Source organism: Haematobia irritans, chromosome 4 (assembly GCF_050003625.1).
Source record: "Haematobia irritans isolate KBUSLIRL chromosome 4, ASM5000362v1, whole genome shotgun sequence".
Taxonomy (NCBI): domain Eukaryota; kingdom Metazoa; phylum Arthropoda; class Insecta; order Diptera; family Muscidae; genus Haematobia; species Haematobia irritans.
In genome coordinates this window covers 203,301,309-203,315,100 of record NC_134400.1, presented here as the reverse complement: position 1 = coordinate 203,315,100, position 13,792 = coordinate 203,301,309, and the positions used below count along the sequence as shown (strand labels likewise).

Below are 13,792 nucleotides of genomic sequence, written 5' to 3'. Positions count from 1 at the left end.
GTACTTACGCTCGGATTTATCAAATATATACATACACACACACACATTGCAGCATATTTCTCCATGGAGTGTGGATGGATGTTTGGATGACTGGCTGCATAGAGGGATATTATTCTGGAATAACAAAAACAACAACTTTGTTGTTACATGCATACAAACACATACACCATACGATGAACAACTGTAAACTTCTCTCTTCTTGAGTTTGTGTTGGCTGTAGTCTACAAAATTTTACTTATATGATGATGTTGCGCGCCGGCAGATAGTTTGAACTACGCTCTGGAACGGAACGGTACGTGTCTACAAAATCTCGGTTAGAAGAATAGTGAAGGAAAAAAAAGTTGTTAAGAAACATTAAAAAATATAGCACAGTATTTTCTGCTCCTTCTCTATGTGTGCTGTGGCATAAAAACACGATACATACAATACAACAAATTGTTGTTGTCCCCCGCCCCAAACTAAAATCTCCTTTATCGAAATCGGTTCGTTTGCCACGGAGAGAAGAGATCAAAACAGTACAGTAACAACAGTCGCATTACCAAGACGAGAAACAAAATAATTATAACGGAAAAAAACAAAAAAGAAAGCAAAGAGATTATCTTTTAGTGAGTGAGTTGTATGGAAAAGGCTGCATTTAAAACACAAGCCGCAGATACACATCGCAGCAGAAGCAGCAGCATTGGACATAATACAATATATATAAGATAATGGGAGAATAAAAAGCCTGGATAAAATCACGACTTTAAATCTAAACAACGATTATTAAAACGAAAACAAACAAACAACACCAAAAAGTGAGTGAGTGTGCCTTGTTAAATAAATACATGAAATATGAAACCAAGCGCTTCATAGACAGAGTTCATTAAAGAGCAAACTTTTTCATAACGGTATGTTTTGTACAACAAAAAAAAAACACGAGAAATACATACATATGTTCTCTACACACAATGCGCTCGCTTGAGGATACATTTTGTTTGCGATGCATATTTCATTTAGTATTAATTGTGTGATAAAAAAAAATGATTCATTAAAGGTGGGGTGTTATTAAAGTGAATCGCCAGGAAAGAATTATTGAACAAATTTGCTTATTAATTGGTAATATATAATTATGAATTATAGTGATGGTAGGGGTTAACACAGAAATTTCGATCACAAGTTTTGATTTAGGAATATAAAAAATGCAAAGAATTTATATGTGTACAGTGGAACCTATCAAAATTGCATACTCTTAAATGTGTAACATCTTGCTATAGTATGAAATTAAATTTTATGCTCTTATAAATGGACACCTAATAATTTTGAAGAAAATTTAGGTTTTCGTGGGTGCCTGAGAGTTCTCACTCTGAACCCATGAATCCAAAGATTTTGACTCGCACTTTGAGATTTCGGTTTTCAAAGTTGTAGTTTCTAAATTTTCAATTTATTCTACTGGTCTAGAACATCAAGTGGTACTAGAGCTTCTTTAAAATTCGGATTTGAAATATTCAATGATGGGTTCAACCCCTGGTAAATTCTCATAGCATTCAACTAACACTGTGGCAACTTTAACTTCAATTGGAGTTGACTGTAGTTGACGTATTTTTATACAATTATTACGAGTACACCAACGAAAATTTAAATGTAACACATTTTTGTGCAAGGAAAATTTAAGGATTTTTCATTTTGGGTAATTAAATGAGATGGGTAATTAAGGAAATTTTATTAACCATGTATTTTTTTATACAAGACATGAAAGGTAAATAGGGATCGCGGTAATTAAGTATGCAAGTTATTTAACCGTGGAATGCTTGGCATCTCTGTTTATGCAGCTCTAGCGAAATTTCTGCTACCCATAAGAAATGCATATGAACTTTTGCCGCCGAATTTGTTTAGGACGATCTAAGCGATTGTTTATGTAGCCGCCGTGGTGTAATCTTTAGCATGCAAGCCTTGCATTCTAATGATTATGGGTTCAACTCCAATTTCGACAAAACACCAAAAAGTTTTTTTTTAGCGAAATGGGGAACGCCGTTCGAACTCGGCTATAAAAAAGAAAAGGTGATAAAAGAGATGTCCACCACTGTGGTGTCAGAATGGACTGAATAGTCTATGTGTGCCCTAAATATCGGGCTGCCTAACCTAACCTATCTTAAATGATTTTTTACATTTTCTCCCATAAGAAACACCAGATAAAACTACCTTAGCGCAATGGAACAGAATTTTTTGTTTTTGCTAATCTGCATACTGGTCTTTCCGTTTCAAATAGGAACCCCGTAGATTGACATTAATATGCGGTAAATTGTGAAACAAATCATGTGAAACGTTCCAATTATGGGATATACAAGATATTTTCTCTAAATTGTTGGAAATTCCATGGAGAATTGTTTGAAGATTTTTTTGTAAATTTTTCCAATAATGCGTTCATCTTGAAATTCGTATGGCACCAAAGACATTTCCGCAATTTTGATCTCAAACTACGAAATTTTCTTAAATAAGTGGAAAAAATAATTATGTCTACAAAATTTTCTTGAATTTGAAAAATATTTCCTTATATATTTGGAATAATTTGGAATAAAATATTGGACTTTTCTAAAAAACGAAATTTTCCTTCCTTGTGTGTTAACTGTTTATTTTTATTTATTTTTTTTTTTTTTTTTTTGAGTGTACATTTCTTTAATAAAAGACTTTATTTTTTTTTTAATTTTCGCAGAAATGAATCCGTCCCTCTTTCACTTTATGTGTGTCACTTACATTTTGTGTTAATGTGACGTCTTTGTCGCAATTGTCTGTCATGTGTCCTGGTGTTTTTTTTACAGTCCTTTTTTTAAATTCCCTAGTTTTTTTTTGTGTCGCAGAGCTCATCGTTGTTGAAGCATTGGGATCCAATATCAACACAAGCAGTGGCTTTGCTTTCAAAAAGGTTATTCACATTTTCAAGTTGCCTGAGCTCTGGTTACAACAAATATTGTTTGTTTGTAATGCTGATGGCAATTTTGACTTTCCTAAGGGAACAAGAAGCTTTGATATGAGCTTTTTTTTTTCTTCGCTAACAATGTAAACGTGTATAAATCTTAAAGGTATTTGCACTCTGAGGTTTCTTGAATTTCTTGAGTGTAAATTATATAATTCTATGTCTGCTTCATACTATTTAATGAGCTACATCCATTGAATTTAAAGGAGAATATGTTGAACAAAATATTTAGGCTAAGTACTTATAGGACCTTCCTTATATTCTTTTTATTTAGGTCGAACTCAATTGTCACCCATCACCAACACTCCAAAAAAAAAGTTCACTTGGATCCAAAGGTTTTGGCCTTCTCTTAAGAATTTTGGTCTTGGTCCCGAGTCAAAGTTGCGGCTTCCTTAAAATAAAGACATTTTTTTAGCGACCTATCTGACTTTAAAATTGGGATCAATAACATAAAAATTAGGATACCGTTCTTATTTATCGAATTTTCATTCTCTTTTTTGGCGGTATATTAGTAAAGCTATTCACGTATAAAAAATTTAAAAATCAAAATTATAACGGCTACTTCAAAGTAAAAAATGTTTTCTGAATTAAAAAAAAAAAACTTAAGCAAAAGGTGCTAAATCCTCAAAATTAGCACATATTTGTTTTCTTAATTCCAAAAAAAAAACTAAACACTAAATCCTCAAAAATAGTTTTTATGTTAAACCTAAAGACTCAATATTTCAGTTACTTTAATGGTAATTTTTTTTATTACTAAAAATATGTTAAAGAAAATTTATCTTAGTTCAAAATTTATGTCCTATATTCAATAAAAAAAGTTTATAATCTTTAATTTAATTAAAATTTCATTATTTTAAAGAAATTTGTCCTTAATAGTTTGTAAATTGCGCGTCCTAAAATTTACGTTGCGTAATCTTTAATATCACATAAATATATTTTTTTTATACCCTCCATCATAGGATGGGGGTATATTAACTTTGTCATTCCGTTTGTAACACATCGAAATATTGCTCTAAGACCCCATAAAGTATATATATTCTGGGTCGTGGTGAAATTCTGAGTCGATCTGAGCATGTCCGTCCGTCCGTCCGTCTGTTGAAATCACGCTAACTTCCGAACGAAACAAGCTATCGACTTGAAACTTGGCACAAGTAGTTGTTATCGATAGGTCGGATGGTATTGAAAATGGGCCATATCGGTCCACTTTTACGTATAGCCACCATATAAAGGGACCCTCAGATTTGGCTTGTGGAGCCTCTAAAAAAAACATATTTCATCCGATCCGGCTGAAATTTGGTATATGATGTTGGTATATGGTCTCTAACAACCATGCAAAAATTGGTCCACATCGGTCCATAATTATATATAGCCCCCATATAAACCGATCCCCAGATTTGGCTTGTGGAGCCTCTAACAGAAGCATATTTCATCCGATCCGGCTGAAATTTGGTATATGATGTTGGTATATGGTCTTTAACAACCATGCAAAAATTGGTTCACATCGGTCCATAATTATATATAGACCCCATATAAACCGATCCCCAGATTTGGCTTGCGGAGCCTAAAAGAGAAGCAAATTTCATCCGATCCGGCTGAAATTTGGTACATGGTGTTAGTATATGGTCTCTAAGAACCATGCAAAAATTGGTTCCCATCGGTCCATAATTATATATAGCCCCCATATAAACCGATCCCCAGATTTGGCTTGCGGAGCCTCAAAGAGAAGAAAATTTCATCCCATCCGGCTGAAATTTGGTACATGATGTTGGTATATGGTCTCTAACAACCATGCAAAAATTGGTCCATATCGGTCCATAATTATATATAGCCCCCATATAAACCGATCCTCAGATTTGGCTTGCGAAGCCTCAAAGAGGAGCAAATTGCATCCGATCCGGCTGAAAGTTGGTACATGATATTGGTATATGGTCTCTAACAACCATGCAAAAATTGGCCTACATCGGTTCATAATTATATATAGCCCCATATAAACCGATCCCCAGATTTGGCTTGCGAAGTCTCCAAGAGAAGCAAATTTCATCCAATCCGGTTGTAATTTGGAACATGGTGTTAGTATATGATCTTTAACAACCGTGCCAGAATTGGTCCATATCGGTCCATAATTATATATAGCCCCCATATAAAACATTCTCCAGATTTGACCTCCGGAGCCTCTTGGAGGAGCACAATTCATCCGATCTGGTTCAAATTAGGAACGTGGTGTTAGTATATGGTCGCTAACAACCATACCAAAATTGGTCTAACCACACAAAAATTGGTCCATATCGGTTCATAATCATGGTTGTCACTAGAGCCAAAAATAATCTACCAAAATTTTATTTCTATGGAAAATTTTGTCAAAATTTTATTTATATAGAAAATTTTGTCAAAATTTTATTTCTATAGAAAATTTTGTTCAAATTTTATTCGGTTCATAATCATGGTTGCCACTCGAGCCAAAAATAATCTACCAAGATTTTATTTCTATAGAAAATTTTGTCAAAAGTTTATTTCTATAGAAAATTTTGTTTTATTTCTGTAGAAATTTTTGTCAAAATTTTCTTTCTATAGAAAATTTTGTGAAAATTTTATTTCTATAGAAAATTTTGTTAACATTTTATGTCTACTTTGTCAAACTGAATTATATACGTATTGGATCGATCTTTTTTTATTTAATATATACCACGTATGGACTTACATACAATTTAGAAGATGGCATTAGGAGGTTTTAAGAAAACTCGATCAGCTGGATCATATTACTGAAACAATGAACTTTATGTCGCGACAATACGATGAAATTTTAAGAGGAGTTGCAGAAAACAAAAAGAAAATCGAAACAATGCAAAAAGAAAACAAACAATTGAAAACTGAAATAAATTTATTAAAAAGTTCGGTCAAATTTCTCAATGATCAGCGAGTAGCAAATGATTGTGTGTTAACTGGAATTGAAAATGTCAACAACGTATCTGCCACTGAATTAGTCGTAAGCATATCTAAAGATACTGGTGTAAAAATTCAACCAGATAATATTGTAGATGCTTACTTCATCAAGAAAAAAAATGAAAATGGAAATAAAAAAGAAACTATTATTGTGAAAATGAATTCTAAAAAATCTAAAGATGTAATTATGTCTATGAAGAAAAAACTTAAGGACAATGATGCTACTAAATCTGTTTTCATAAATGATTATTTGAGTAAAGAAACCTTAAAGCTATTTAACCATGCTAAGAACTTGAAAACTGTCGGATTCAGAAGCGTATATACGGCTAATGGGAGAGTGTTTGCAAAGAAGAGTGAATTGTCAAGAGCCAGAGTAATACACGACGAGAGTGATGTGGACAAATTATTATTGGAAGCATCAACCTACAAAAAATCCCGTGCGAGTAGAATACATGATGTGAATCGTGAAGAAGATGAAGATGACCCGTATCTTTCAACATCTTAAATTTTGCTTCCATTTAAATTAAATTTTGTAAAAATCATTTAATTTTCTTTTGTTTTTATGAATAATAATTATTATAAAAATGTAAAATCATATCGAAACTTTATTATTAATGGCAGAAATTCTTCATTTGGAATTACATCTATGAATGTTAGAAGTATATCTAGCATAACTAAATTCAATTATTTCAAGTCCCTTATTGCAAGCCTTCCTGCTTTACCTAATATTATCTCAGTTCAAGAGACATGGTTTTTAGATAATATCGCCCAGATTTATAATATTCCTGGGTATAACTCTGTCCATTGTTGTAGGCCAGACGGTTACGGTGGGACATCTATGTTTATACGTGAAGGTGTAGAGTACACAATGGAATTGTGTGATAGCCATGATTTTATTGATTTTATTGTGCTTACCTTGAATGATGTTAAGGTGAGAGGAAACCCGTTAAAGTTAATATCTTTTTATAGGTCACAAAAATGTGATGTGAATACGTTTTTGATGTTTTTGGAGAATATGCTTTACTTGTACGGACGGACTTCATGTATTATTATGGGCGATGCGAATATAAACTTTTTCGATTCTATCTCATCTCGTAACCTATGTGACGTTTTGTCTTCCTTTGATTTCGAAAATAACAACCTGCTAGTGACTCGTCCTGAGAGCATGACATGCATTGACCATATTTACAGCAATATCAGCGATTTGTTGACAATAAGTTCTATAGAAAATGGTGTATCAGATCATAACCTAATATTCATTGATATACATATCAGTTCACAGAGTCGGGAGCACTTTCAAGTTAAACGATCTCACCTTGATCACGACGCCCTACGTTTGTATTTGGAGAGGGAGATTCCTATTATTATAGAAACTGGTGACTTGTGTAATGATATTTCGAATTTGATAGGTGTTATTAAGACAGGTTTGGAACGAAGCACTGTCGAAACCTCCCATTTGAAATCGACCAGACGTGAAATTACTCCATGGGTGAATGGGAATCTTATGAAACTCTTTGCATTAAAGGAAAGGCTTTTGAAAGCGCGAAGAAGACATCCTGAGAATGTGGACATATCTGAAAGTTTAAAATCTTTAAGTAAAACTATTAGAAAGGCTTACAAGCAATCAATGAATGTTTTTTATGCAGAAAATCTGCGAGATATTGGAAATGAACCAGCGAAATGTTGGAGATTTCTAAATGAAAGTTTAGGAAGAGGTAAGCAGAAGACATTGTGCTTAATAGATGCTGATGGGAATAAAATACCTGAGGGAGCCCATATGGCGAGACTATACAATGAATATTTTTTGCAATCTGTGCGAGACTTGAAATCGAAAATTGTATGTTTACCTGGCGACCATTTTAATAGTTTAGGGACTCTTAATACTTCTTCTCGTCGTCTAAATTTTAGTATTGCTACTAATAACGATGTAGAGCGCGTCATCTTCAGTTTAAAGAAAGGGAAATGTCCTGGTTTTGACGGAATTAGTTCTGATTTAGTTTTGAGATATTCTCATATGATTATACCTCATTTAACTCGAATATTCAACGACATGGTGATTAGTGGGACCTATCCCAATGTACTGAAAATCCATAAAGTGATGCCGATCCCGAAGAAAATTAATGCTTGCACAGTGGACTGTTATAGGCCAATAGCTGTTTTATCGACATTTAATAATATCTTCGAGAGACTTTTGTATAACCAAATATCTAAATATTTGGAAGGTAATGAACTACTAAGTGATTTCCAATATGGGTTCAGGAAAGGATGTGGGACGGAAGAAGCTGCAGTAAATGTGGTGAATTCGATATGTGATAAATTAGATGGTGGGAATAAAGGTGTAGTGGGAATCTTCTATGACTTTTCCAAGGCTTTTGATCTAGTTGACCACAATATTTTAATTGAAAAACTTAAGTATTATGGAATCAGGGGTAGCACTTTATACTTGCTCCGACATTACTTGCAAAATCGTAGACAATATGTCTCCATAGGAGACTACAAGAGTGAAGTCGGTGTTGTGGAACACGGTGTTCCACAGGGAAGTGTACTGGGACCACTATTATTTAGAATATATTTGAACGATATTGTGAACCTCGAATTGGACGGCACGATATTTTTGTATGCTGATGATATTTGCGTCTTATATGGTTATAGGTTTGAACAAGCTGTTAAGGTATTGATTGAACGCGATGCAGCTTTGATTTCTGAGTTTGCCAGGGTCAACAAATTGTATCTCAACTCCGGTAAGACTAAGGTTATACGTTTTCAACCTCGCGTTAATCGTAGTACTTCTTTTTCTGTACGTATAGAAGGAGTAGAAGTGACTGAGGTACCAAGTTTAAAGTATCTGGGGATTTACCTTCAAAGTAACTTGAATTGGGACGAGCATGTCGCATATTTGAGGGGGAAATGCGCACAGGCCATTGGTTTCTTATTTAAGTTTAAAAACAGGTTTAGCTTTGACACGAAAATGCTAATATATAGGGCACTGATACAAAGTCATCTGAACTATTTGATTATTTTGTATGGACACGGGAAAAGTGAGGAATTGAAATCCCTATTCAGATTGCAGAGCAAGGCTTTGAAAATTGTAGCTGACTTGCCCATCATGTATTCTACACTTGATCTATATAAAAATAGATTTCCTTCGATATTGCCAATATATGGTTTATATAGAATGCAACTTTTGACTTATGTTTACAAATGCTTACATCATATAGGACACCATACTGTAACGTTTGGAGTAAATCAAAGTTCTTTTAATACAAGAAACAACAGTAATTTAAGATTAGCCAGATGTCGCCTTGAAACTACGAAACAGAGGGTTGAATATATGGGAAGTAAAGCGTATAATAGTTTGCCGAATAATTTGAAAAATATTAGTACGATTTCTTTATTTAAAAGGTTAATTAAAATGCACCTAAATGATAGTATAGATGAAATTCTGCCATAATTTGTTTATAACTACATAACTTTCATTATATATTTCATACATTAACTTCCTAAAATAATGTATTTACCTAGTTTTTGCATATCCATTTTATGTTAATATTCAAGACTTATGTTATTTATTGAGCTTTGAATTTACCTTTGCCAACTAGCCTCAACAAGGTCTATAAGACGCTGAGGCATCTATATCTTGTATATACCATAAAGCTGTTATTTTAAATAAAAAAAACAAAAAAAAAAAAAAAAAAAAAAAGATACCTTGCCATCGGCAAGCATTACCGCAACTTAAGTAATTCGATTGTGGATGGCAGTGTTTAGATGAAGTTTCTACGCAATCCATGATGGAGGGTACATAAGCTTCGGCCTGGCCGAACTTACGGCCGTATATACTTGTTTTATTTAATATATACCACGTATGGACTTACATACAATTTAGAAGATGGCGTTAGGAGGTTTTAAGATACCTTGCCATCGGCAAACATTACCGCAACTTAAGTAATTCGATTGTGGATGGCAGTGTTTAGATGAAGTTTCTACGCAATCCATAATGGAGGGTACATAAGCTTCGGCCTGGCCGAACTTACGGCCGTATATACTTGTTTTCATTGTAAGGAAGTCTCTTCTAATAGTCGTGAACTCAAATTTTTTTAGACTAGAACCACTTTTTTCTGTGTATATGCATTTCCCAAATATATAAAATTTCACTGAATTTCTATTAAGAATTATAAGGATGTGGAGTTTCATTTTATATCCCCAAACCGGAAAACCTCACTCAATTTTATAGTAGACAGCTTAATTGAAATCTTCAAAATTTATGAAAACACGGGTGTACAGTCATAAAAATATCATTCAGCAATTAAATCTCAACTCATTTCCCGTAATCATAGCTTAACGCATTCGAATGCCTTAAGCTATGATCTCTATGGAGTTTATTACTCACGCACTCTTACTATCTCTCTCACATATACTCACATGCTCTCTTGTAAACTCAAAACTAAGCTAACATCAGAAAATACGTTACAAAAACCAACAAAATATATTTCCATATATCTCTTGAGATAAAATGTAACAGACAAATAAAGAACGCATTCCACCCTTGTGTTTGTCTAATTTATTTGTGTTGTACCACAAATATCGCAGGTACAAGTGCAAGAGAGAATATTATCGTAACCACAAACGATTGTTGTCTAGTCAAACATTTGTCTATTCGAGCATTTCAACACTTGCCCAATTGTGATGGCCAATATAAACAAATTTCCCAAACAAAAAAATCCTATCCTAAGAATAGTGTTCCTCCTGCTTTAATGTAAAGCAAATGACCGAACTATGCATAAGTGTTGTTTACATATATCCCTCCACAGGGGAGAGAAGGGTACATCAAATTATGTTTATGGGTTTATGGATATCTAATAGATGAATGGCATTCAGTTGGATGCATACACCACATGTCTCCGGTTAAATGCATTGTGGTAAATTACAATTGTGGTGGTGGTGGCGGTGTTGAGCGAAAGATACTGGCTGTTGTGTCTAAGAAGGTATCCCTCCATAATTATGTTTAGTTTATTGGAACGTGTTAAAGAGGTGGAACACACACATAAACTTCCCGCTTCACCCCCGGGCCCATTAATATCTCCTGAACCATAAATATGAGGGTCTCGGTCAAATGTTTTATATCTTTCATTTCCGCTCGAATTGTTTGAAATGATTATTTCACCACACGAAATTTTCATTTCAAGTGTAATCGTTTTTTTCTCACATCCGTAAAGGGTCGGCGAGGGGGGAAATGACAATTAAAACTTTATATAGCCACCAAACTGTGAGCGCTTGAATTCAATGGTTTATTTTTTTGATTTGTTCTTGACATTGTATTGAAATTTTTGAGAATTTTCTTTTTTTTTTTTTCATTTAGAGTCATTTAAGCCGAACCGAAATTGACTGCCCCCTTTGCGGGTTGTGTTAAAAAATGACTGCCTCCTTTGATGTTCTTGTTAAAATTTGGCACATGGTTACTTTGCTTTTATAAACGACTCTAAGAACAGGTGTAGGTGTGTACACTCATAAAAAAGTCTGCTAAAAATAGCAGTTGGGGTTTGCTGTTATATTTTGGCACGTACACTCAAAAAGAAGTAAACGCTATAGGACACTAAAGCCAATTTAACTTTATTATAGCTAATGGAAATATTTTGTTTTGAGAAAGTTTCTTTGACTGTTTTGCTTACGTTAGTTAAATACATTAAAAAGGGTAAAAAATTATACACAAATTAAGCAAAAAAATTCTAAATTCGAATTTCCCTCCAAATAGTTAAGAATTTCCTAAAATTTGTAACTTTTATTACAAATGTGTTCATCGTGAACTTCGTATGGAGCTAAATACATTTTTCAATTGTGAATTATGTCTAATAAATTTTGAACTTGAATTTATCCAAAAAAAAATATATTTTAAAACTAAAACACTATAAAAAAACTAAGATTTTATTTTGTTTTATTACAACATGACCTCAAGCCTTACAAACTCTACAAACAAAAATATTTACCTAATTGTGTGATATCAGCGTTTGTTAAACAGTTTAGTCTTGTCCACTAATAATTAGGAAACATTTTAATTGCTACCCAAAGTATTTTCTAAGAGCCATAAAATAGTGTTTTGCTTAGTCCTGTCCTATAATATCCTTAAAAGCTCCAAAATGCGATCTCATTTGGTTGCTTTTATGGCTTAGAAATATATTAGGAATATCAGACACATTCCTAATAATTTTTTATGGTGTTATGTTTAAATCCTCCACGAGACAGCTGATATTTTCCCATTGCTAAAGTACTGAAATCAATCGTGATTTCTATGAGTTTTGAGAGCATACACTGAAAAACAATATTGACCTAATATGAAGATTGTGCAATCTAAATTTGAGGATACACAATATTAAGAACAAATGCCCATATGTAAAATAAATTATTGACAGTTTATTGAAGGAATTTATATTGTAAAACTAGGCTTGAAGTTTTCTTTAACGTTTTTGCATAGGGGGGAAAGTTTATAATATTCAATTTTTCATTAAATTTATGATGGAAATGTGTGTCCCTCAGGTAGAGTCGTTTGTCTTAAAGTAAATAAAAAACATTTTTGATTTACAGAAATATTCAACAAATTGTCTGAAATATTATTTAAGCCCCAATAGCCAATACAATTCTATTGAAATGTAATAAGATCCAAACATAAGGAACACCCTTTTGATAGGGACAAGGAGACATACGTACATATGTCATAAATTAAAAACAACGATCAAATTACACGAAAGCGGTACGGTAAACCACAATTTATAGAATTTCCAAACAAGCATACCTAAAACTATCTCTGTGTGTGTTGACGATTATCATCGTATATCACAAACACAAATTTTACCTGCATACAATGACCATAGAAACAATTGGCTTAATCACATTCATGGAATTTATACAAAGTCCCTACTACATTAATGAAATATGATAAAAGAAAACACCCTTATGTATTAAACCACCTAATGGTAAAATTTTGTGAATTGATGAAGATTAAAATGAATCATTAATCAAAGGAAAAATATGAATTCTTAAAATTTTTAAAATTTAATTCCTTACAGACATGTAATTTCAAATAATAATTTCTTAATTCCAAAAAAAACAGCTAATTCAAAGATGAACATCTTCGAAATAAATCTTTAAGTTATTTTTAAAATAATTTTTTAAATTAATTTTTGCCCTACATTTTTTTTATTTCTATAGAAAATTTCATGAAAATTTTATTTCTATAGAAAATTTTATCAAAATTCTATTTCTACAGAAAAATTTTATCAAAATTTTATTTCTATACAAAATTTTATTTCTATAATTTTATTTCTATAGAGAATTTTGTCAAAATTTTATTTCTATAGAAAATTTTGTCAAAATTTTATTTCTATAGAAAATTTTGTCAAAATTTTATTTCTATAGAAATTTTTCTCAAAATGTTATTTCTATAGAAAATTTTCTCAAAATGTTATTTCTATAGAAAATTTTGTCAAAATTTTATTACTATGGAAAATTTTGTCAACATTTTATTTCCATAGAGAATTTTGTCAAAATTTTATTTTTATAGAAAATTTTTTCACAATTTTATTTCTATAGAAAAATTTTGTCAAAATTTATTTCTAAAGAAAATTTTGTCAAAATTTTATTTCTATAGAAAATTTTGTCAAAATTTTGTTTCTATAGAAAATTTTGTCACAAATGTATTTGTGACAATTTTGTCAAAAATTTTATTAAAATTTTATCAAATTTCTTTATTAAAATTTATTTCGGCATAAGCCGGCTATCATGTAAAACCTTTTTCGGAAGGTTCAAGTGGGTGTCAAAATTTTATTTCTATAGAAAACTTTGCCAAAACTTTATTTCTATAGAAAATTTTGTCAAAATTTTATTTCTATAGAAAATTTTGTCAAAATTTTT

The 13,792-nt window shown here is 32.1% G+C and overlaps 1 protein-coding gene across 5 annotated transcripts in view; it reads left to right on the top strand.

Annotated features, from left to right (window-relative positions):
* The window catches only part of Nrt (Neurotactin), a 127,905-nt gene that overhangs the window by 91,254 nt on the left and 22,859 nt on the right, over nucleotides 1-13,792 (top strand). The window contains exon 1 of one of the 5 annotated variants that reach the window (XM_075307969.1): nucleotides 257-798. The exons of 2 other annotated variants lie outside the window; for them this stretch is intronic. The gene's annotated coding sequence lies outside the window, so the exon portion shown is untranslated. Of the gene's footprint in view, nucleotides 1-256; nucleotides 888-13,792 lie in introns of those variants that run through there. 2 more of the 5 variants (XM_075307970.1, XM_075307965.1) reach the window with 2 other exon arrangements.